The following is a 22,210-nucleotide window of genomic DNA, read 5'->3' as shown; positions in this document are numbered from 1 at the left end:
AAATACTTAATGAATCTTATTAAATTTACGATATTCTTAATCAATAGGATTGTCCGCAGGGAGACAAAGATTAATTTTTTGGAAAAAAAAAGATGAAATATAAAATTCATAATATAACTTGGGGAGATGCGCAGCTAGCAGCGGGTAAGGTTGGATTAGCCACGAGATCGTATTTAATTTATTATAAATTTTTAAGAGCAATAATGCAAAATTCGACTCTTTGTCTCCTTGCTTTATTATATAAAGAATATATTAAAAAATATTTCACGAAGCTACGTAACTTCTTTTTATGTAATATTTGGGATGATCAAATCTCACTAGATCTATACTCATGGGAAAATTTTCGTGGTAACATACTGACAGCTTGACAAGAAGAGAGTATCATTCTATCTTTGTCTCTCTTGCATTTGATATGTGTAAAATCAGTATAAATACAAAAACCAATATATTACGCACACGAATGAGAAATATTTTACATCTGTTCATTATATATGAAAATATAAAAGTAATGCAAATTAAATTTCACATTTATTTATAATAGTATTGTGAGGTAATAACACATAGAAATCTTATAAGATAAATGCTGTACATCGATTAGCGTAATATTATGATTACAAGTCGCAATAAATGATTTTGCTAATATATTATTTTGAATAAAAATTTGATAAAAACAAATAAAAATGAAATAAATAAATTTTATTCATTCTTTGTTTTTTTCTATTATTTGAATAAAAGGCGTATCGTATGTAATAGATAAATAATAATTTATATATATATATATGTATATATTGAAATTAATATATATATATATAAATTTCAAAACGTAATTATATATTTATATAAATTATCTATCTATTTAATCTATTACACACAATACATCTTTTATTCAAATAATAAAAAAAATAATTAATAGAAGAAGAAAACAAAGAATGAAGAAAATTTATTAATGTCATTTTTTTGTTTTTATATTTTTTTAATTTTTATTCAAAATATAATATTAGCAAAATCATTTATTGACTTGTAATCATATTATGCTAATCGATGTACAGCATTCATCTTATATGATCTTCATGTATTAACTACCTCATAATACTATTATAAATTAATGTAAAATTTAATTAAAGGAGGAAAGAGAGGGGGGCGAAGGAGAGAGTAAGGGGATAAACGAGAAAAAAACAATAATAGAAAAAGTGAAAGACATAGGAAAGAAATTAGAATGGAAGGAAAGAGAAGAGAGAAGAAATAACATAGTAATAAAAAGAATGGAGGAAGGGAAGGAAGGTGTAAAGGAAAGAGTAGAGAAATTAATGAAAGAGATAGGAGCGAAAGCAGAGATAGAATAGATAAGGATGTTGAAAGGAAAGGAGGGAAAGGAAGGTGAAATGATGGTAGTAAAACTAGGAAGTAGAGAACAAAAAAGACAGGTAATGGAGAGGAAGAGGATATTAAGAGGAAAGAGGGTGAGAATAGAAGATGACTTAACATGGGAAGAGAGAAAGATAAAATGGAGACTAATGGAGATCGCGGAGATAGAAAGGAGGAAAGGAAACAATGTATGGACGAGCTATGGAAGAATAAAAATCAATGATGTATGGTGGAGATGGGAAGAGGAGGAAGGTATGCTTAAAAACTGGAAAGGAGAAATTAGAGAAGGTATAGAGAAAATGAGGGGAGAAGAAGGGGGTATGAAGACAGGAATGGAGGAAAAAAAGGGATAGAAGAAGGGAGAAGAGAAGAAAGGAGGAAAGGAGGAGGGGAGAACAATAGTAAGAAGAGAAAGGAGGAAGGAAAAAGGGAGACGGAGGCAGAAAGGAGAAAGGAACAGGAGAGAAAGGAAAAAGGAGGAGAAGTAAGAGAGGAATGGAAAATAGGTTTTTGGAATGTGGCAGGGCTAAAGAATAAGGAAGAAAAGTTCTGGAAGGAAATAGAAGATGAGAAGGAAATAGAAATGGGAGGTGGTGGTGATGATGGAAACATGGATAGAGAAAAGGGGATGGGAGGCGATTAAAAAGAGGTTTCCGAAAGGATATAGATGGGAGAAGCAAGCAGCAAAGAAGAGAAAGAAGAAAGGAAGACCGATGGGGGGAATGATCATGGGGGTAAGGGAGGAGAGGAGGAAGATAAAAGTATCAGGAATGGGAGAAAAGGCGGAGGAAATAATGATGGCGGATTTAGAAGTAGGAAGAGAAAAGTGGAGGGTAATAGGCGGTACATCAACGGGGACATGGAAAGGAAATTGGAGAAAATAAAGGAATGGATGGAAGAGAAAGAAGAAAATAAATGGACGATTTTGGGAGGAGATTTCAACGCAAGGACAGATAGAAGGGGGGGAGTGATAGGAGGGGAGGAGGAAGAAGAAAAAAGATCGAAGGACAAGAAAGTTAATGAGGAAGGGAAGAAGTTGATAAAAGAGTTGGAAGAGGTGGGATGGGGAATTTTTAACGGAGGGATAAGAGGGGATAGAAAGGGGGAGTACACATATACAGGAGGAAGAGGGGAATCGGTGATAGATTACGTGGTGGGAGAGGATAGAGTCAGTGTTGTGAGACGAGCCCGGTTTTCTTGCGCATGCGCGGCGAACGTAGTATCAGTGAAGTAACTCCATATGTAAAAAGGTGTACCGTTAGTCACCCGTATAGTTGTAAGTTATAATTTTGTAAATTTTTATTAAAAAAAAGATAAACAAAACGGAGGGATATAAAAATAACTGTAAACAAGATATATAAAAACTAAAAAATTTTATTTGGCAGAAAAATTATGAAATACCAACATTTGTTGCAAGGGTAAGGGAAACTGCCAAAAACCTTACCAGTATTCAAAAAACAAAAGTACATTTATTAAAATACAAAATAAAATTATTTTATAAATATAAAAATTAAATTTTTATATTAATATTTAAATTTAAAAGAAAATAAATATTGCGTCCTAGATAATAAACAATAAAATAAAAAATATTTGCCATAACTTTAAAACTAAAAATTTTATAAAATTTATAAAAATATTAATTCTATATAGATATTTAATGGCTTACACATTTAATAACTTTATAAAATAAAAATATCTTAAATTTATTAAATAATAAAACTAAAAATAATTAAAAAATAAAATATTGCACTATCTTTGGCAAGAAGAAAATCTGGAAAATAAATAAAATTAATATATACATCTATTTAAAAATAAAAATATTGCACTTCGCATCTTTGGCAAGAAGTAAATCTGAAAAATAAATAAAATTAATATACACATATAAGATACATGTATGTAGCATGCATTAATAAATCTTGGCTAGATGTTGCAAAAAAATTAAAAATGAAAAAGCAAAATTAAAAATTAAAAATAAAAAAGCAAAAAAAAATTATAAATTAAAAAACAAGCATAATTAAGCACCATCAGATGTGCCTTTTTCTCCGTACAAATTTTGAGCATTATGCAGTTCAAGATGCCTTGAGTCAGGTTGAAAATTTATACAATTAATATTTTTTGCTTGAAAACTGGAACGAACTACACAAATAGAAGAAAGTGACTCATTACTTAAACGATTTCTTTTTTTATTTTTTACATCGGTTACAATAGAAAAAATTCGTTCGGCCTCAGCATTTGAGTGGGAAAAAGAAAGAACTACGTTAACTAATGATTCTAAATTTGGAAACATCTTTTCCCCATCGAAATTTGTAGATTTAAAAATATTTTGCCACATTTCATCTATTTCTAAGCAAGCTAATTCTTTTTTCCGGTCTTCACTAAAACTTGATGGCAAAATTCTCCATTCAAAAGCTAAATCAGTTATGTCAATATCATTCAATATTCGTTTCGCGATAAAAGTTAAATCTTTAATTTTTAATCTACCTTTATAATACAAAGCAATTTTTGGATCTAAAAAAGTTAACTGTTGAAAAAGTGTATCTTTAAAAGGCAAACGTTTAAGCATTTCTCGAACTGCAGTAATGTAAAAATCCAAACATTTCATTCTAATTTGTTGCGAACATTCCAAAGACAATGTATCCAAAAAACTCTCACATTCGGGCCCTACATATATATTTTCTAAATTTTGAATATGATTTTTATTATCTAAATCTAAATTATTAATATCTTTTAAAATATCAAATGTAACAAAATTTTGAGCAATTTTTGAAATTAACTCCCGACTACTTTCATATAATTTATGTATTAATATATCACGCGATTGAAATAATGCATTAAAATTATTAAAAAAATTTAACGAATATTTTAAAAATAGTAAATATGCTTTAATAAAATCATCGTTTAAAGATTCTAAAATTACTTCGGCAGATTTTAATTTATCTTCTACTAATGCTAAAAGAAAATAACTTTTTAAAACTTCCCAATTATCGAGAAGTCTAACAACGCATTTATGTAAACAAAGCCACCTTGTTTCCGATAATTTTAAAATTTTACTTTTTTGTACTTCAAAAAAATTTTGAAATTCGCTCAAAACTGCACATCTCTTCGCACTGCCCGAAATATAAGTGGCAACTCCTCTAATTAAATTTTCGCAAGAATTCGGTAAATTTTCACACGCTTTACTAGCTATAATCGCGGATGAGTGGCAAATACAATTTAACGTTACTAATTGCGGTACTTCTACTTTAAGACGAGACATAAAAGAATTATTGCATCCAATCATAACGGATGCATTATCGCACGCCAAGCCAACAATATTTTTAATCGGAATTTCTTTTTCTTTTAAAAAATTTGTAAATATTTCAAAAATTTTACTCGCGGAACAATCCGTTGCATCTAAAGCTAACAATTCTAATAATTGAGTCGTGACTTTTTTATTTAAAGGCGAAACATATTTTACGAGTAAACACATTACTTTAGTATCTGATATATCCTTTCATCGATCAAAATTGAAAATTTACATGTTTGCAAATATTGAATAATTGTCTCGACTTCGCGTTTTGCTATAACATTTTTAACAATATTTGCACACTTATTTCGAGCAAGTAAAAAATCTTGCACGACTTTGGGCTCTATGCAAATATCTTTTAATAAAGGAGTTAAATGATCCGCGCATTAAAAAGCTACGTTATGTTCAGCAAAAAAGGCAGATAATTTTATTTCGGCGCGTTTAACTTTATCTTTATGTGATAAATTACTATTAACACTAACGGTGGCTTCAAAATTAGACAAATTTATATTTCTTATATGTTTTGCCGTCTGTGAGTGTGCAGTTAAATTTGTTTTGCAACATCTAATGGCCTTATTACATGCAGTACAAAGCGCTTTATTCTGAATATCAGGATGAGGAGTTAACCATCCTTTAAAATTATTTTCATCTAACCAAGAATTTTGAAAATTTCTAAGTCTACGTTTCTTGATAACTCCTTTACCAATATTACTGCTACTATTACTACTACTACTACTACTGTTATTATTACAATCCATAATTTACATTTACTTACTGATATTCAATCTTCTTCCGTTGGGCTTTCGCGTTGTATTCCTCTGTTGGGCCAAAGCTTTCGCGCCAATTCGCGCCCATATCCTCTGCAGACAGTCATCTAGATACGTGTCTGTTAATACTAGCCTAACAGACAACATGGCCGCGCATGCGCGAGAAAACCGGGCCCGTCTCACAACACTGGATAGAGTAAAGGAAAGGATAAAGAGAATGGAAGTGGGAGATAACATAGAATCGGACCATCACCCATTGATTGTAACGCTAGAAAGAAGAGGAGGAGCTGAAAAGGGAAAAAGGGGGGAGGGAAAAGGAATAAGAAAAAGAGGGAGATGGACAAAGAGGGGAGGAGAAAGAATAAGAGAGGAAATAGAGTGGGGAGAGGGGTGGAAGGAGGGGATTGAAGAGAAGCTAGAGGAAAAAATAGGAAGAATAGAAGAGGAATTGAGAGAAGGAGAAAAAGAGAGTGGAGAAGGGAAAAGGAAAGGGTGGTGGGACGAGGAATGTGAGGAGAAGAGGAAAGAAGTGAGGAAAAAGTTAAGGGAATGGAGGAAAAAAGGAGGAGGAGGAGAAGGATATAGAAAAGTAAGGGCGGAATATAGGCTAATGTGTAAAGGAAAAAGGGAGGAGGAGAGGCTAAGATGGTACAAGGAGGCGATAGAGGCAAGAACGGAAGGAGAGGTATGGAAGATTATAAACAGGGAAAGAAAAAGAGAGAAGGGGTGAATGAGGAGATAAAGGCGGAGGAATGGAAGGAATACTTCATGGACTTATTGGGAGGGATAGAGGTAAAAGTGGTAAGAGGAGGGAAAAAAAAGGGAGAGGGATGAGGAGCAGGAGATAAGCAGGGAGGAAGTGAATAGGATGCTGGGAAAACTGAAGAAAGGAAAAGCAGCGGGGGAGGATGGGATACCGAGTGAGGTATGGAAATATGGAGGGGAAAGGGTAGAAGAGTGGGTATGGGAAATGTGCAACAGAGTATGGAGAGGAGAAGGATGGCCGGAGAGGTGGAAAGAAGGGATAATAGTGCCACTGTTGAAAAAGGGAACGGGGAATAAAGTGGAAAACTATAGAGGAGTGACATTGATGTCAACGCTATACAAGATATACGTGGGGATTTTAACTGAAAGGTTAAAGGAAGAAATAGAGGAGAAGAATATGATACCGGAGAGTCAGACAGGTTTTAGGAAGGGAATGGGGGTGATGGATAGTATCTATGTGCTGAACTATCTGGTGAATAAGAGGGTAAATAAAAAGGGAGGAAAGGTAGTCGCGGCATTTATGGACCTGAAGGCGGCGTTTGATTCAGTAGATAGGGAGGTGTTAATGGAGGCAATAAAGAGGAGGGGAGTAAGGGAAGGATTAAGGAGTAGGATAGAAGAGGTGTACAGGGAAACAAGGAGTAAGGTAAGAGTGGGGAAGGAGGAGGGAGAAAATTTTTGGACGGCAAGGGGGGTGAGGCAAGGTTGCCCAATGAGTCCGCACTTATTCAGTTTGCTAATAGCGGATATAGAGGAAGTGCTAAGAAAAGGAGGTTGGGGGAGGGTGAAACTGGGAGGGGAAAAGGTGCATTGTTTGGCGTACGCAGATGACATGGTACTGTTGGCGGAGGATGAGGAAGGGATGATACATATGTTGGGGAAAATGGAAAGTTATACGGACAAGAAAAGGTTAGAGGTGAATGTGGATAAGACAAAGGTAATGAGGTTTAAAAAGGGAGGAGGAAGAATGAAGAGAGTGGAGTGGAGATGGAAAGGAAAAAGGTTAGAGGAAGTGAAAGAATTCACATATTTAGGGTATAAGCTACAGAGGAACGGGGGGCAGGAGGCGCAGGTAAAGAACAGAGTTAGGAAAGCAGGAGCGGTGATAAGACAGGTGTGGGGAATGGGAAAGAGAAGGTTTGCAGGAGACTGGATGAAAAGAATATGGCTAATGGAAAGGTTGGTGGGGACGGTGTTGGAATATGGGGCGAAAATATGGGGATGGAAGGAGAGGAGAGAGGTGGAGGCAATGCAGGAGCGATGGATTAGGTGGACGTTAGGAGTAGACTGGTGCACGCCGGGGTATATGGTAAAAAAGGAAATAGGAAAAGACAAATTTAGGATAAGGGCAGGAAGGAGGGCGGTAGGGTATGAGAGGAAGTTGGAGGAAGGAAGGGGAAGAAGTTTAGCGAGGAAATGTTTTGAGGATATGAAAGAGAGGATAAGAGGAGGAAAGGAAAGAACGATGTGGGAGAAAGAGAGAGAGAAATTCTGGGAAGAAAGAGGAATAGAAGGGAAAGAGATGGAGGAAAAAAGGGGAAGGGAAGAAGAAGTATATGAGGGATGGGAACAGAAAGACAGGGAAAGACAAAAGGAGGAAAGATGGGAGAGGATAAGAGAGTCGAGATATAATAGATGGTATGGGAAATGGAAGGAGGAGGGTTTACCGGAATACCTGAGAAAGGGATGGGGGGAAAGTAGAGGGAGAAGGATAGTAAGGTTCAGAATGAACAATGAGATGAGAGGGGCGAGATACTGGGAAGAGGGGAAAAGAAGATGTAGGTTATGCGGGATAGAAGATGAAACATGGGAGCATGTGATAGGAGAATGTGGGGGAGAAGGGGAGAAGGGAAACTGGTGGGAAAGAATGAAGGGAATATTGCAGGAAGGAGGAGAAGGGGAAGGATGGATGAGAGAAATAGAGAAAAAGAGGGAAGAGGGAAGAACGGAAGAAAAGGGGGAGGGAGGGGAAAAGGAGGAAGGAAGTATGAGGAGGAGAATGAGTGGAGGTATGAATGAGGTGGTGGAGAATATATGGGGAGCCGGAAGCCGAAGCGAAGCGATAGGTAGGGACGGCTCTTTCTCTCTCTAAAGTAGTAGATAAGTAGGTTAAGGTAGAATTAAGTTATTTGTAAATTAGATGTAAGAGTAGAGATAAGAGTAGTTATAAGTATGATTGTAAGAGATTTGTAAGGTTGGGGAACGCTCCTTCAAAAGCGCCTTCAATCCCTTAGGGGACGAATAAAGAATTGAATTGAATATATATACAGATATGACAACCGTTATCTTGATTTTTTCCGATTATTGATGTTACATTGTATAACTCTCATTTCTTTCTCTCTGCTACATAAGTAATTATGACGTGAAAGAACTTACGAGTAACATATGATAGCTCAATGCAAGAATATTTAATCACGTAAAAAACTTGAGTTCAAATATATCAATATCAATTTTTTTATAATATATTAGAATATAGAAAATCATAGAAATATATTTTTTATATAGGCGATAAACTTAAAAATTTGATATTGAAAATATTTTAATCATTTTACAACTATAAATATATAAATGCAAAATAATTCCGTAAATATATTTCAAGTAATAAATCAATTGCACACATGCACACAGCTGGTATGTAGATTTTTATTAAATTTATTTTTAAATTTATTTTCTGAATTATTTTACACTTATATATAGTGTATGTAGTAAAAATATTTTCAATATATTAAAAAATTTTTTAATCGCCAAAATATATTTTTTTATCATTTTTCTATATTCCAATATATATATATATTATAAAAAAAATTGATATTGATATATTTGAACTCTAATTTACTGGATGATATACTGAACATTCTTGCATTGATTATACATTACTCAACGTTCTTTCACGTTATAAGTATTTGGAGCAAATGATACAATAGCATCAATAATCAAAAAGAAATCAAGAATAATCAACATATCTCTTATAGATAGATAGATAGATAAATAAAAACTTTATTGTTCCCCGTAGGGTTACAATTTAAAATACAAAAACAAAAATAAAAACGCTTACATTATCCACTTAACCTAACTTAACCTACTTAACCTAATTTCCAGGGGGTTTCCAGGGGGTTGAGCTTCCACCTCGGGTCGCCCTTGTGGCCTTCTCCCCTTGGCTTCCGCTTCACCCCCCAGTACACGCATACACACATCTCACCGCTTGCGACTTCCGTTTCCTATTGCTTTTCTGGTCTTTTACGTTTCTTCTCCTTCTCTCATTCTTTCATTCCATTCCTCCCATTCTCTCCTTCCCTCTCTCTCTCTCTCTCTTCCTCTATCTCCATCATTCATCTTTCTCCCTCTCCTCCCTCTCTTAGAATTTCCCTGACTACTTCCTGCCAACTCCTCTCTCTTTCGCTACTTATTCTACATTTTTCCCAAATATGTTCCCAAGATTTCTCTTCTCCCCCACATAACCTGCATTTTTTCTTTTCCTCCTCCTCCCAGTATCTACTTTCTAGCATCTCATTTCCCAATCTAAATCTCGCCACTCTTCTCCACCTGCTCTCCCCCCAACCTTTTCTTAAATACTCCGGAACTCCTTCCACTCTAATCTCCTTATACCATTTATTATACTCTGACTTTTCTATTCTTTCCTCCCTTCCTTTCATTTGCTCCTCCCAATCCTTCCTTAACAATTCTCCAAACCACCCCTCTTCCTCCCCTCTCCTCTCTTCTACTTCTTCTATCTTTTTCCCTCTTTTCCTAAAGTATTCTTCTTTTTCCCTTTCCCATTCTGAGCCCATCTTTCCTTCCTTCGCCCTTTCTCTCATTTCTTCCCAGCATTTTCTTGCTAACTCGCTTCCTCTTCCTTCCTCCATTCTTTTCTCAAAGCTCCGCGTTCTCTTCCCAGCTCTTGTTCTTAGTTTTTCTCTTCTCAGCTTCTCTCTCACCATGTATCCTGGTGTCCTTCTTTCTACCCCTAATGTCCATCTCAGGTATCTTTCCTCTCTCTCTCGTTGTCCGCCACCTTGTCGTGGTGAGAGGGCTCACCCTTCGCAAGAGGATACTCTTGCGAGGGGTGCCAAGAGCGGACCGTACCTCCTGTAGGGAGGTACACCGGCCCTCCGGTATAGGAGGGCAACTTCAGGGACTCTGCAGGGGGGGTCATGTGCCCCCCCTGTGGGGTACGGGTTTCGCGCACCCGGGGGTCCCGAGCTGGTGTGAGTTTTTATGTCGGGAGCACCGGACCAATGATCCCACAGGCTATGCCGACGGGGACTTCGGTCCCTGGCAGGGTCACCCTAGTCGGACAGGCTGTGGGTGAGATCCGGTTAACTCCCGGCATTGGGTGAATGTGTGTGTGCATGTGTGTATGGACGGATGGGCCTGGTGGGGCCAAAAGGGCTTCGGCTCGCCACCCTTGGACGGCCACCAAGTAAAAAAAGGCCAAAAAAATCAATATGGGGAGAAAGAAAAGTCGAAAGACTTTTACCGGCCCAGTGGAGTCGGATGCCACAGGGCCCGGCGGAGATGGGGGTATCCCGGCCTCCACTCCGTCGTTATCTAGCGACGGGTGCGAGGTAAGGGGGGGGGGATCTGACGCCTCAATGGAAGTTGAGGCTCAGATCCCAGACCACGCGAGACCGGCAGTATTGCTGCCGGGCCTCCAATGGGAGGAGGACTTGGCTCCGTGGTGGGATGAGGCCGGTGCCAAGATTCCCACTGCGGAGCTGTTCCTCAAGGTAGTGAGGGAAAGAGACGAACTCGAGGACTGGATCAGGGACCATCACGAGGACATAACAACGTGCTTCGAGATAGGGATGGCGAATTCGATACCTGGTCTAGTTCAGGAGTTCACCGAGAACGTTTTCTGCCGGGTGCAGGAGTTCGCGTGGGTTGTATCAGAACTCACGCGGCGCGAATGCATCCGGCTCGGGGGGGAGAACGGCGTGAGCGCGGTTGCGGTCCCTGGTCGCGAGGTGGAGACGCGCGAGCAGGGAACCGAGACGGACGAGGGGAAGGAGGTGCCCGGTCGCGGCGTGGAGGCGCGGGATTGGGGCACCGAGATGGAGGTGGAGGAGAAAGGGGCGCCGGTCGGGGAGGCTCCGTTGCCGGGGGGGTTGGCGGCCAGACTTGAGGACATGTCCTCGAGGCTGGCGGCCAACTCAGACCGGTTGGGGCTACTGGAGGGGCGCCTCAGACGGATGGAGGCTGATCGGGCGGGTGTGGCCCGTGAGGCTTCGGGGGAGGTAAACGAGGGGGGACTGGGGAAAGTGGGGGGTGGGTGGAAGTTGTGAGGAGAGGGGTAAAAAGGGGGAATGGGGGTAGGGATAAAGGTGAGAAGAAGAAGAGGAGGGAAATTGCCAAGGGTGGCAAGGAAGGGGGAGTTGGCGACAAATCCACTGTCGCCAACGTAATGGGGGCGGCGAGGTGCTATCGGTGCCTGTGGCCTGGCCACACGTGGCGTCGATGCACCTCGGAGGTGGACAGGGGACGCCGCTGCTACCGCTGCGGCTCCCCTGGACACAAGATGGTGGGGTGCCTGTCCGGCCGAAGATGTCCGCTTTGGTGGACTTTAACCGGCCGGCCAGGCACCGACTCGGGGGTCCGGGATGCCTGTCGGCACCTCCGGCGGAGGAGGGGGGGGAGCCCCGGGGGCTCGCCCCGGCGTTATCGCCGGGGGGCAGCTCTCGGGACGGATGGGGCCGGACTCCATCCCTTCTAGGAGAAGGGGGAGGGAAGAGACGCGTGGGGCAAACTCCTAGCGCCTCTCCCTCAGAAGTGAAGGGGCGGGGGGGCCCGTCTCCTCCGGGGGACGGACTACCCCGTCCGGGGACCCCCCGGGGTGCCCGGCCGAATCCCGATCCCTCTTGGGGGAGGGAGGGAGCCGGGACCCCCGGGGGATCCTAGTAGTAGATGGTGCGGGACGGAGGGGAGATGGACACTCTCAGGAAAGTCGTACTTCCCTCCCTCCCGTATAGGGAGACTTCCTTCTTTGAAGGTGGTCTCTCAGGAGAGGTCTTAGGTGTTGGGGGCGGAGGGAGCCTCAATACCTGGGACGGGAGAGCTGCAGATTTCGAGGGCGGGGGCCCTCGAACTCATTGCACGCGGCTCTCCAACGAGGGGAGAGGAGTGATGGTGGTCTCCACTCTTCTCCGCCTGACGGGACTTGTCTCGTCAAACAAAGGGGACGCACCCGAAAGGGGTGCGTCACGGCGTTTCGGAGGCACCGGTTGCATGCGAAAGCGATTCCCGGAGCCTCCGAGTTGCGCCAGGAGGACCACCGTCAGGTTTAGCGGGTCGGGAATGGGCCTTCTGCCCATTCCCATCCCCGCATAACCCGAAGCCTCCCCCGAGGTGGAGGGTATGTGTTGAACACATTCCTGACGTAAAAAAAAAAAAAAAAAAGGTATCTTTCCTCTAATCTTTCCATCCCCTCTCTCTCCTTCCATCCCCATATTTCTACCCCATAGCTCAACACTGTCCACACCAGCTTGTCAAACAGCCAAAGCCTTCTTCCCCAGTCTTTTCCGAATCTTCTTTTCCCTATCCCCCACATCTGATCCATAATCGATGCTGCTCTCCTCATCCTTTCCCTCACCTGTCCTTCTTGTCCTCCGTTCCTCTGTAGCCTATATCCCAAATACGTGAATTCCTTTACTTCCTCCATTCTCTCTCCTTTCCATCTCCATTCCCTTTTTTTCCACTTTCCCCCCTTTCTCCTAAATCTCATAACTTTCGACTTCTTCGCATTCAATTTTAGCCTTTTATGATCTAAGTACTCTTCTAATTGTTCTATCATGCTCCTTAATTCTTCCTCCTCCTCTACCAGCAACACCATATCATCCGCGTATGCTAACGTGTATATTCTTTTCTTCCCTAGCCTCACTCTTCCCCTTTTCACCTTTCCCATCTTTTCCTCTAAGTCCGCTATCAGGATATTAAATAACAACGGACTCAATGGACACCCCTGCCTTACTCCTTCCTCCCCTACCTTTATTCTACATACCGTTTTCCTCATCACTTCCTCTATCCTTTTTCTCAGTCCCTTCCTTATTCCACTCTCTTCCATTGTCTCCATTACTTTCCCCCTGTCCACCGAGTCGAACGCTGCCTTCAGATCTACGAACAGTGCCGTCATTCTTCCACCTTTTTTTTCTAATTGTCTGTTAATCAGGTTCATCACATAAATGTTGTCCATCGTACCCATTTCTCTTCTAAATCCCATCTGATTTTCTTTTATTATTCTTTTCTCCTCCATCTCCTTCCTCAATCTTTCTGTTAGAATCATTGTATACACTTTATACAATGTTGGCATCAATGTTACTCCCCTGTAATCCTCTACCACTTTTCCTTCTCCTTTCTTCTTTATCGGTACTATCACACCCTCCTTCCATTTCTCCGGCCAGCCTTCTTCTCTCCAAATCCTGTTACAAAAATCCAATGCCCAATTTTCCAAGTTCCCTCCTCCGTATTTCCAGACCTCATTCGGAATCTCATCTATCCCCGACGCTTTTCCTTTTTTCAGTTTTTTTATTGCCTCTAGCAATTCTGTCCTACTTATTTCCTCTTCCTTTTCCTCTTCTTTATCTCTTCTGTCCTTTCTCTCCTTTCTTGCTCTCCTCTCCACCACTCCTCCTAGCAGCTTCATGAAGTAATCTCTCCACTCCCTCATCTCAATTTCTTCATTTATTCCCTTCTCTCTCCTTTTCTCCTTGTTAACTATTTCCCACACTTCTGCTTCTTTTTTCACCTCCGCTGCCCTCCTTTCCCATTTCTCGTTTTCTTCCTTTTTCTTCCTCTCACATAACCTCTTGTTTTCTCCTTTTTTTCTCCTGTATTCTTCTCCCTCTCCTTCTTCTCTCCTCCACTTCTTCAGCTCTTTCCTTACCTTCCTTTTTTCTTCTCCACACTTCTCGTCCCACCATCCACTCCTTTCCTTCTTCATTTTCCTCTCTTCCTTCTCTGTTACATTCATTGCTTCCTTCAACTTCTCTATTTTCTTCCATTCTCCATCTATCTCTTCCTCTCTTCCTTCTAATTCTCCCACCTTCTCCTTAAACCTCCTGCCTTTCCTCATTCCAAGTTCCTCCTCTTCTCCCTTCTCGATTCTTTCTCCTCCCCCCTCTCTGCTTTCCTTCTATCTCCACCTCCATTGGATGATGATCTGAATCCACTTTATCTCTTCTTCTTAACTTTTTTTACTTTTTCTCTACTATCCTCGTCTCCCAGTACGTAATCTATTACTGTGTTCCCTCTTCCTCCTGTAAAGGTCCATTCCCCCTCCTTATCTCCTTTTGTGTTCCCATTCAATATGCTCCATCCTCTTTCCCCTAAAAATTCTAATAATTTTCTTCCTTTTGCGTTGATTACTCTGTCCTTTGACTTCCTTTTACTTTCCCCTATTCTCTCTTCTTCTGCATTTTCTTCTCCCCTCACTCTTCCCCCTTCCTTTCCCGTCCTCGCATTAAAATCTTCTCCTATTATCGTGTAAACCTCCTTCTCTTTTTCCTCTGTCCACTGTTCCATTTCTTTACATACTTTCTCTATTCCTTCTGCATATATTCCTATCACCCTCCATCTTTCTCCCCCCCACCTTTACTCTTCCTATCGCAAAACCTTCCTTTTCCATTTCCATCTTCCTTCCTTTCTCTACTATCTCCTTTCTTATCCCCATAATTATGCCTTCTATCGCTCTTCCCCTCTTGCTCTTTCTGCCAGCTCCTTGTACTCCCCACACGTATCCTTTCGGCAAAATTCTTCTAACTTTCTTCCAACTCTTCTCTCCCATCCATGTTTCTGTCAACACTATCACATCCCATTCCTCTAATCCAGTGCTCGGAATTATCTCAGCATTTCAGCCGATTCTTGTATGTCGACGCCTCCTTTCCTCCCTTTGCCGCGCGCGCTGCAGCCGTTAGGACGAGCGCGGCCGAGCCTCAGGAGCGGTACTATCCAATTATGATACGATCTTTTTCCCTTGATTTTTAAAATTTCAAAAAATGTATTAAACATAATTTTTTTAATTGTTAAATTAAACGTAGAAATATTTCAATAGATTTCCACGTCACCCGCGAGGTACTATTGCCGACGCGTTTTTTTTATAGTGGTATCCCCTAGTAAGCCTATTCCACTGTAGAGAAAAAAATAGAGAGAAGAATTTATGATTAAACAATAAAAATATAAAAATATAAACATAAATTTATGATTAAAAAATACTTTTGCCATGCTTCATCAAACGGTTGTTTGTATTTTTGCCCGCTGTTAGCCATGTCTTCTTAGATTAACTGAATCACTATTACTAATTGTTTGTGTTAAAAATTTAAGAAATTTAATTTAAGTTTTGTGCACAAGGGACAAGTTACCTTAGTAAATCCTAAGTATTAAAATGATTTCAATTTGAGATACATTTATTTCTAAAGAAATAAATTTCTTAATAACCACTGTGTACCCCCGTGAAGAGATATAGGCAAGAAACATATCGAGATGAAAGTCGCTGAATCGGGAAGAAACAATGAATGTCGACTTTCATATGTTTTTTAACAGATCGTCACATTGTTACGTGATTTTACGCATTGTTTTTTCAGTCTTCATAGGCTTCAGATCGCTATTTCACAGCGCTTGTGACGTGCAGTCTTACAGAGAGACATACTAATTATTAGTTTCTTCAATACGTATTTTGAATACGTGTCAGAGTAAAGTAAACAATTAGTGATAGTGATAGTGATTCAGTTAATTTAAAAAGACATGGCTAACAGCGGGCAAAAATACAAACAACCGTTTGATGAAGCATGGCAAAATTATTTTTTTACTTTAATATCTAATGAAACTATTTGTTTATTATACGGTTTCAAACCTTCGTTAGTTCAAAAACAGTCAATAGAAAGACATTATAATATAAAACATTCTGATGAGTACGATAAGTATATGGGCCAAGAAAAGTATAATTTAATTCAGGGATTAAAATTAGTTTATCAACAAAACAGTGACGGAATTTCTCATGATAATTATGAAAGTACAAGTACATCTTCAAAAAATGCTCTCACATTTCTTTTCCGCGTCTTTTAATATTAGTTATCTTCTCGCAAATAATTCGAAACCATTTACTGACGGTGAATTTGTAAAAAAATGCCTCATGGAGGCAACTAAAGCATTCGGAGGTTTGCTAACTCTTGAAAATGCTGCCAGTATTCCTCTCAGTGATAAAACTGTAGCATCAAGAATAAAAGATATCGCGAGTCATATTAAAGGAAAATTAAAATCTTTACTGGTTACTTGTTCTTTTTTTTCAATATGTATTGATGAAAGTACCGATATTAGACACGTAAGTCAACTTAGTATATTTGTTAGAATAGTACAGGATGATTTTTCATGTATCGAGGAACTTTTAGATTTAGTCCCATTACATGGCACAACAGGACTAGACATTTTTAAAGCCGTAGAAAAAACGCTTCAAAATTTTAACGTTGATTTTTCAAAATGCTCAGCCATCGCGACTGGTGGTGCAAAAGTAATGACGGGATCAAAAATTGGTTTTCTTGGTCAATTAAAACAACGGAATTTAGAGATCCCTGTCATTCATTGTATTATACACCAAGAAGCATTATGTGGAAAAGTTATTAAACTGTGCACCGCAATGCAAACGGTCACAAAAATTATTAATTCTATTAAAGGCGGTCATAAGTTTCTAAATCATAGAAAATTTCAACAATTTCTTTTTGAACATAACGCAGCTTACACGGATATTTCTCTTCATTGTGAAGTTCGTTGGCTTAGTGCAGGACAATGTTTAGAAAAATTTTTTGCAATACGGACAGAAATTTTCCTTTTTTTGCAAGAATTCTCAACATTGAAATTTGAAGAATTTAAACCTTTTTTTGAAAATTTAGAAACTCTTTCGAAATTAGCTGTTGTAACTGATTTAACTAATCACCTCAATATTTTAAATTTGCAGTTGCAAAAAGCGAATCAAAATGTTTCGCAATTAATTACTCATATTGATTCTTTTCGAAGAAAATTAATACTATTAAAAAATCATTTAGAAAAAGATATTTTCCATTTTTACCCATGTTATCAGATTCTTTTTAATGAACACGGTATAAATTGTAATTTTAAACAACATGTTTACATTCTTGATGAAATCATAAATCAATTTAATACGCGTTTCAATGATCTTTCAACGCTTCGAAGCGACTTAATTTTATTTGAAAATTCTCTTACAGTACAAATTGAAGAACAAAATTTGCAGTATCAGGAGGAACTCTGCACTTTGCAAAATGATTTTTCTTTAAAATCCCAATCAAAGAAGGACGTAGAATTTTTTAAAATTTTAGATAAATCAATATATCCCATTTTAAGAAATTTTGGTTTGCGTATTTTTTCTATGTTTGGATCTACATACTTATGTAAATGCTCATTTTCAAAAATGAAAAATTTAAAAACAGATAAACGTTCTTCTGTAAATGATGAGACATTATCTTCACTAATGCGAACAACTTCATCTAGTATCGACGTAGACATTGCATCACTTGTTCAGTCTCATAAAAGACCGAGAAAATCTAATTATGAACATTCAAATGCCATGTAATGAGATAATCCAAGAAGAATATCTTTATCATATTTAGTCTTTTACTTTCTTATTTTTTATTTTTTAATTAAAAATTCTTTCTATTTTTCTCTCTACAGTGGACTATTCCATTGATTTTTCTTTAAATAGGCCTACTGGGGAAACCACTATAAAAAAAACGCGTCGGCAATAGTACCTCGCGAGTGACGTGGAAATCTATTGAAATATTTCTACGTTTAATTTAACAATTAAAAAAATTATGTTTAATACATTTTTTGAAATTTTAAAAATCAAGGGAGAAAGATCGTATCATAATTGGATAGTACCGCTCCTGAGGCTCGGCCGCGCTCGTCCTAGCGGCTGCAGCGCGCGCGGCAAAGGGAGGAAAGGAGGGGTCGACATACGAGAATCGGCTGAAATGCTGAGATAATTCCGAGCACTGCTCTAATCCCTTCCAAAAATCCTTATCCTTGTTCCCTACTCCCGCCACATTCCAAAACCTTACCTTCCATCCTTTTTCACCCGTCCCCCTCTTCCTTTTCTCCTTCTCTATCTCTTCAAATCTTCTTTCCTCATCTCCTCTTCCCCCATTACTTCTTTCCTTACGTTTCCTTTCTCATTCTTCAAGACCTCTTTTACCTCATCCCGTCTCCACCATTTTTCTCCTTATCTTATCTTGCCATTGTTTATCCATGTCTTTTCCCCTCTTTTCTCTTCTTTCCATGCTATTTCTCCCAATTTCCTTCTTACCTCCCTTTCTTTCCACGTTAGGTCCATGCCTATCCTTTCTTTTCTACCTTTCAGTTTCTTCTTCTTCTCCATCACCTCCCATTTCTGTTCTTCTTTCTCCAGTTCTACTACCACCATCTTTCTCCCTTTCTCTCTATCTTCTCCTTTCTTCCTTATTTTCATTATTTTCACTTTTGCCTCAATCTCCTCCATCAAACTCTCCACTCCTTCTCTTCTTTTCCCCTCCTTAACCTCCAGGCTTCTTATCACTATGTTTTTCTTCTTTTCCTCCTTTTCTAGTATCTCCCATTTCCTTTCCATCTCCCCTACTCTTTTTTGCATTTCACCCCCTGTGAACCTCTCCTTTTCTCTCTCTCTCCCTCCCTTCCTCCATCCTCCTTTCCAGTCCCTCTATCCTCCTCTTCATACCTTCCATGCTCTCTTTTATTTCTTCCTTCTCTTCTTTCCATTTTTCAATCTGTTCCTTCTAATCTCTTCTTATCTCCTCCATCTCCCCTCTTATCTTCTCTCCCTGCTCCTTTATTTCCTCTCTCATCTCCCTCATCTCCTGCCACATCTCTTGTAATATTTTTTTAATTTCTCCTTTCTCTCCCTCCTCCTTGCCTTCTCTCTCTGGTGATCTGGTTATTTTGTTGCTTCTCTTAAAGATTTCTGCTCCCTCCTCTCCATTCTTTTTCTCTAACTCCCTTTTTTTTCTCTTCAACAATTCCTCTATATTTCGTAAGCTGCCACTTCTTTCCTTTCCCTTAATTCCTTCTTTCTTTCCGATTATCCTGCTTTCTAAGCTCTTATGTTCCTTTTCCTTACCACTTTCCTCTCTATTCTCTTTTTCCCTTGTTTTCCTTTCTACCTACTTATTTACCCCTCTATGTTTTCCCTGCTCCTTGCTTCTTACTTTCTGTATTCCCTAGATATTCCCTAGCGCCTGCTCTCTTTTCTCTCCTTACCCTGTTTCCTCTCTATACTTTCTATACTCCCTGCCTACAATCAGCTGTCATCCAGCCTCCTATTTCTCTCTTTCTTATCTTTTCCTTCTATTTATTTTCTCCTCAACTATTCTCACATCCTCTCACTTTTTTCTCGCTTCCTCCTCACACTATCCTCTCCTCTCTCACTTGCACTCTATACTCTCTAACCCCCTTCAATTATCCACACTCGCACTCCACGGCTGCGTTCGTAAACGTTACCCGCAGGGTATAAATGTCTCTGAACTCGTTCAGAAAGTCGAAAAATACATTATGGTGGAAAAGTTACCTTTACCCACATGCGTTTAGAAAGTTCTTGAGGAATTACCCAGGGTGCTCCTTATGTACCCTGGGCTGCGTTCGTAAACGTTACCCGCAGGGTATAAATGTCTCTGAACTCGTTCAGAAAGTCGAAAAATACATTATGGTGGAAAAGTTACCTTTACCCACATGCGTTTAGAAAGTTCTTGAGGAATTACCCAGGGTGCTCCTTATGTACCCTGCTCGCGACTGAGGTAGAGTTTACCCGTCATGCGCAGAAACGCACTTTTCACATTTTACACAAGAATTCCGTACCAGGGGAAAGAAACCTCTCTGTCCGTACGTGAAATAAGTGAAATTACAATAGTGTACCAAATATGTCTAATTGTAAGATATCACAATCCCAAGCTTTGTATAAAGTTATAGAAGGTGCCGATAGAAATCCAATTTTCAACGCAGAAATGTCGGAAGTTTATTTACGTGACAATAAAAGTAAGTTACAAAATATATGTTTAGAAATTTGGTACATTTATTTCGCCTTTTGTTGTGTCTTAATAGACACGACAAAGAACGAATTATGCTTAATAAATGCTTAATATCTAGTTCCTTTGTAAAAATTGCTTTGTATAATTCTCAAGTTAATTGTTAAAAAACGTTTACAAATAACATAACCTCTTTTAATTATATTTTACAACAGGCAGAATGGCTTATATTCCTTTAACGGAATATATTATTGAAACTTTGCTCAAACCGTATGGAATAGAAATTATGTTACCCGAAAAAAATGTTGATACAGAAAATTCATCTCGCTGTTCGACATCTATCTTAGAAGAAACTGAGAACATAATATTGATACCCTTAGAAGAGAGCAATGAAAAAGTTCTGGATAAAGGAATGAAAAACTTATGGACAGATAAAAGTAGAGCAATGCTGCTACATTTGTACAAAAAGTATCAAAATGATTTTAGTTCCAATTGCATTAAAAAGGACGATATCTGGACTAAAATTGCCTGTGGTATGAAATGCGAAAGCTATAATTTTGTTGCAGCACAATGTAAAGAAAAAATGAAATACATGAAGAAAAAGTATTTTAAAAAAATGTAAAAAATGTCAGGATACCTATAAGAATCTGGCGTCGCTAATAGCCATATTGTTGCTAATAACTGTTTTTCAACTGGGACCATTGGTCTCCCAGTTCCAGTAGTATTAGTATTTTCTATTTGTGGACCAACAATAATGAGTAAACTTTCACGCGTTATTCTAAAATTTGACTGAAATTGTTTGTCAGTGAAATGATGAATGGTTTCTTCCACATATCTTTCAATGCGTTTAGCCTTGTTTCTCTTTTTTTTTGAGCAAATAAGTGTCAATAAAATTTCAGTTTCACTATCAGATAATGATAAATCGGAATCAAATTCGTAATTGGACAAAAGTTTTTTTCCTATTGATATTGCCGTGCCAATAATTGCTTTTTCTCTGTCACTACTCATGCTTTCTTTCGTGTATAATATAGTTTGCTAAAAAAAAATTAAAATATTTTATTTTATATTTTCAAAAATACTTATTTATTTAAAATATGCAATATTTATAGTGAATAGTTCGAATATTGAATAATGAATGGTAAATATATAGTAATATTAGAAGTCGATAAGATTATTAATACTAATTGTTAATTTGTATGATTTTTTCATTTATTTCTAAATATTATATATTACTTCTTTAACGCAAATTAATTTCAATTTTATTGGTTTAACTTACTTTTTATCTTATTCTAATTCTACAAATTAAAAAAATTAAAAGTAAATTAAACTAAGATTAAATTTCATCTACATTAGAATTCTACAAATAAACATAGTGATGAAGATAATTATTCAAAATAATATGATGATAATTATATTTGTCAAATTTATATTACGCGATCGTTTTACCTCAAGATCGTTCATAAACTTTAGGTAGTCCTTGAAGATTGATGTGTCCCTACACGTTCACTGACTAGTCCCCGTCAAGTTAACCTATACCTCAGCGGGTAAGGTTTACGAACGCACCCCACGTGTATAACGCGTTTGCACCGGAAACGGAAGTCAACATATCTCTTATATAATATATATATATATATATATATATATATATATATATATATATATATAATATATAATATATATAATATATATATATTATATATAATATAAAATTTACAAAATGCTACGCTACTGCCTTCTGTTACGGAAGTCCAGAAAGCGTTTTCAGGGGGTCGATTGTGTAATTTTTTCTAAAGTAAAAATGTGAAAAGTGAAAAATTTCTTCCAATCACACATCGATTTTATCTTAAAATCAATGCGTGATTGGTGGAAATTTTTCACTTTTCACGTTTTCACTTTAGAAAAAGTTACACAATCGACCCCCTGGCCGCATTTCGCGTATACCGGCACGGTAGAGGAACAAGAAGAACACGTGATTATCTGTCCTTGTCTCTCTACGATGCGTCCGCGTGAGCAATGCA

The 22,210-nt window shown here is 38.5% G+C and overlaps 1 pseudogene across 1 annotated transcript; it reads right to left on the bottom strand.

Moving 5' to 3' along the window:
* Positions 1–3,717: 3,717 nt before the first annotated feature.
* Positions 3,718–20,389, bottom strand: LOC146723797 (zinc finger protein 862-like; annotated as a pseudogene). Its single transcript, XR_014924349.1, has 3 exons — positions 19,739–20,389; positions 4,283–5,525; positions 3,718–3,774 (listed from the first exon to the last, which is right to left on the bottom strand). The product of XR_014924349.1 is annotated as a zinc finger protein 862-like (transcript).
* Between the last annotated feature and the right edge of the window lie 1,821 nt (positions 20,390–22,210).

Source organism: Nylanderia fulva, unplaced genomic scaffold, assembly GCF_048542155.1.
Source record: "Nylanderia fulva isolate GAGA-0341 unplaced genomic scaffold, ASM4854215v1 Scaffold167, whole genome shotgun sequence".
Taxonomy (NCBI): Eukaryota; Metazoa; Arthropoda; class Insecta; order Hymenoptera; family Formicidae; genus Nylanderia; species Nylanderia fulva.
Note: the sequence above shows the minus strand (reverse complement) of the source record. Positions and strands in the feature narration are given on the sequence as shown.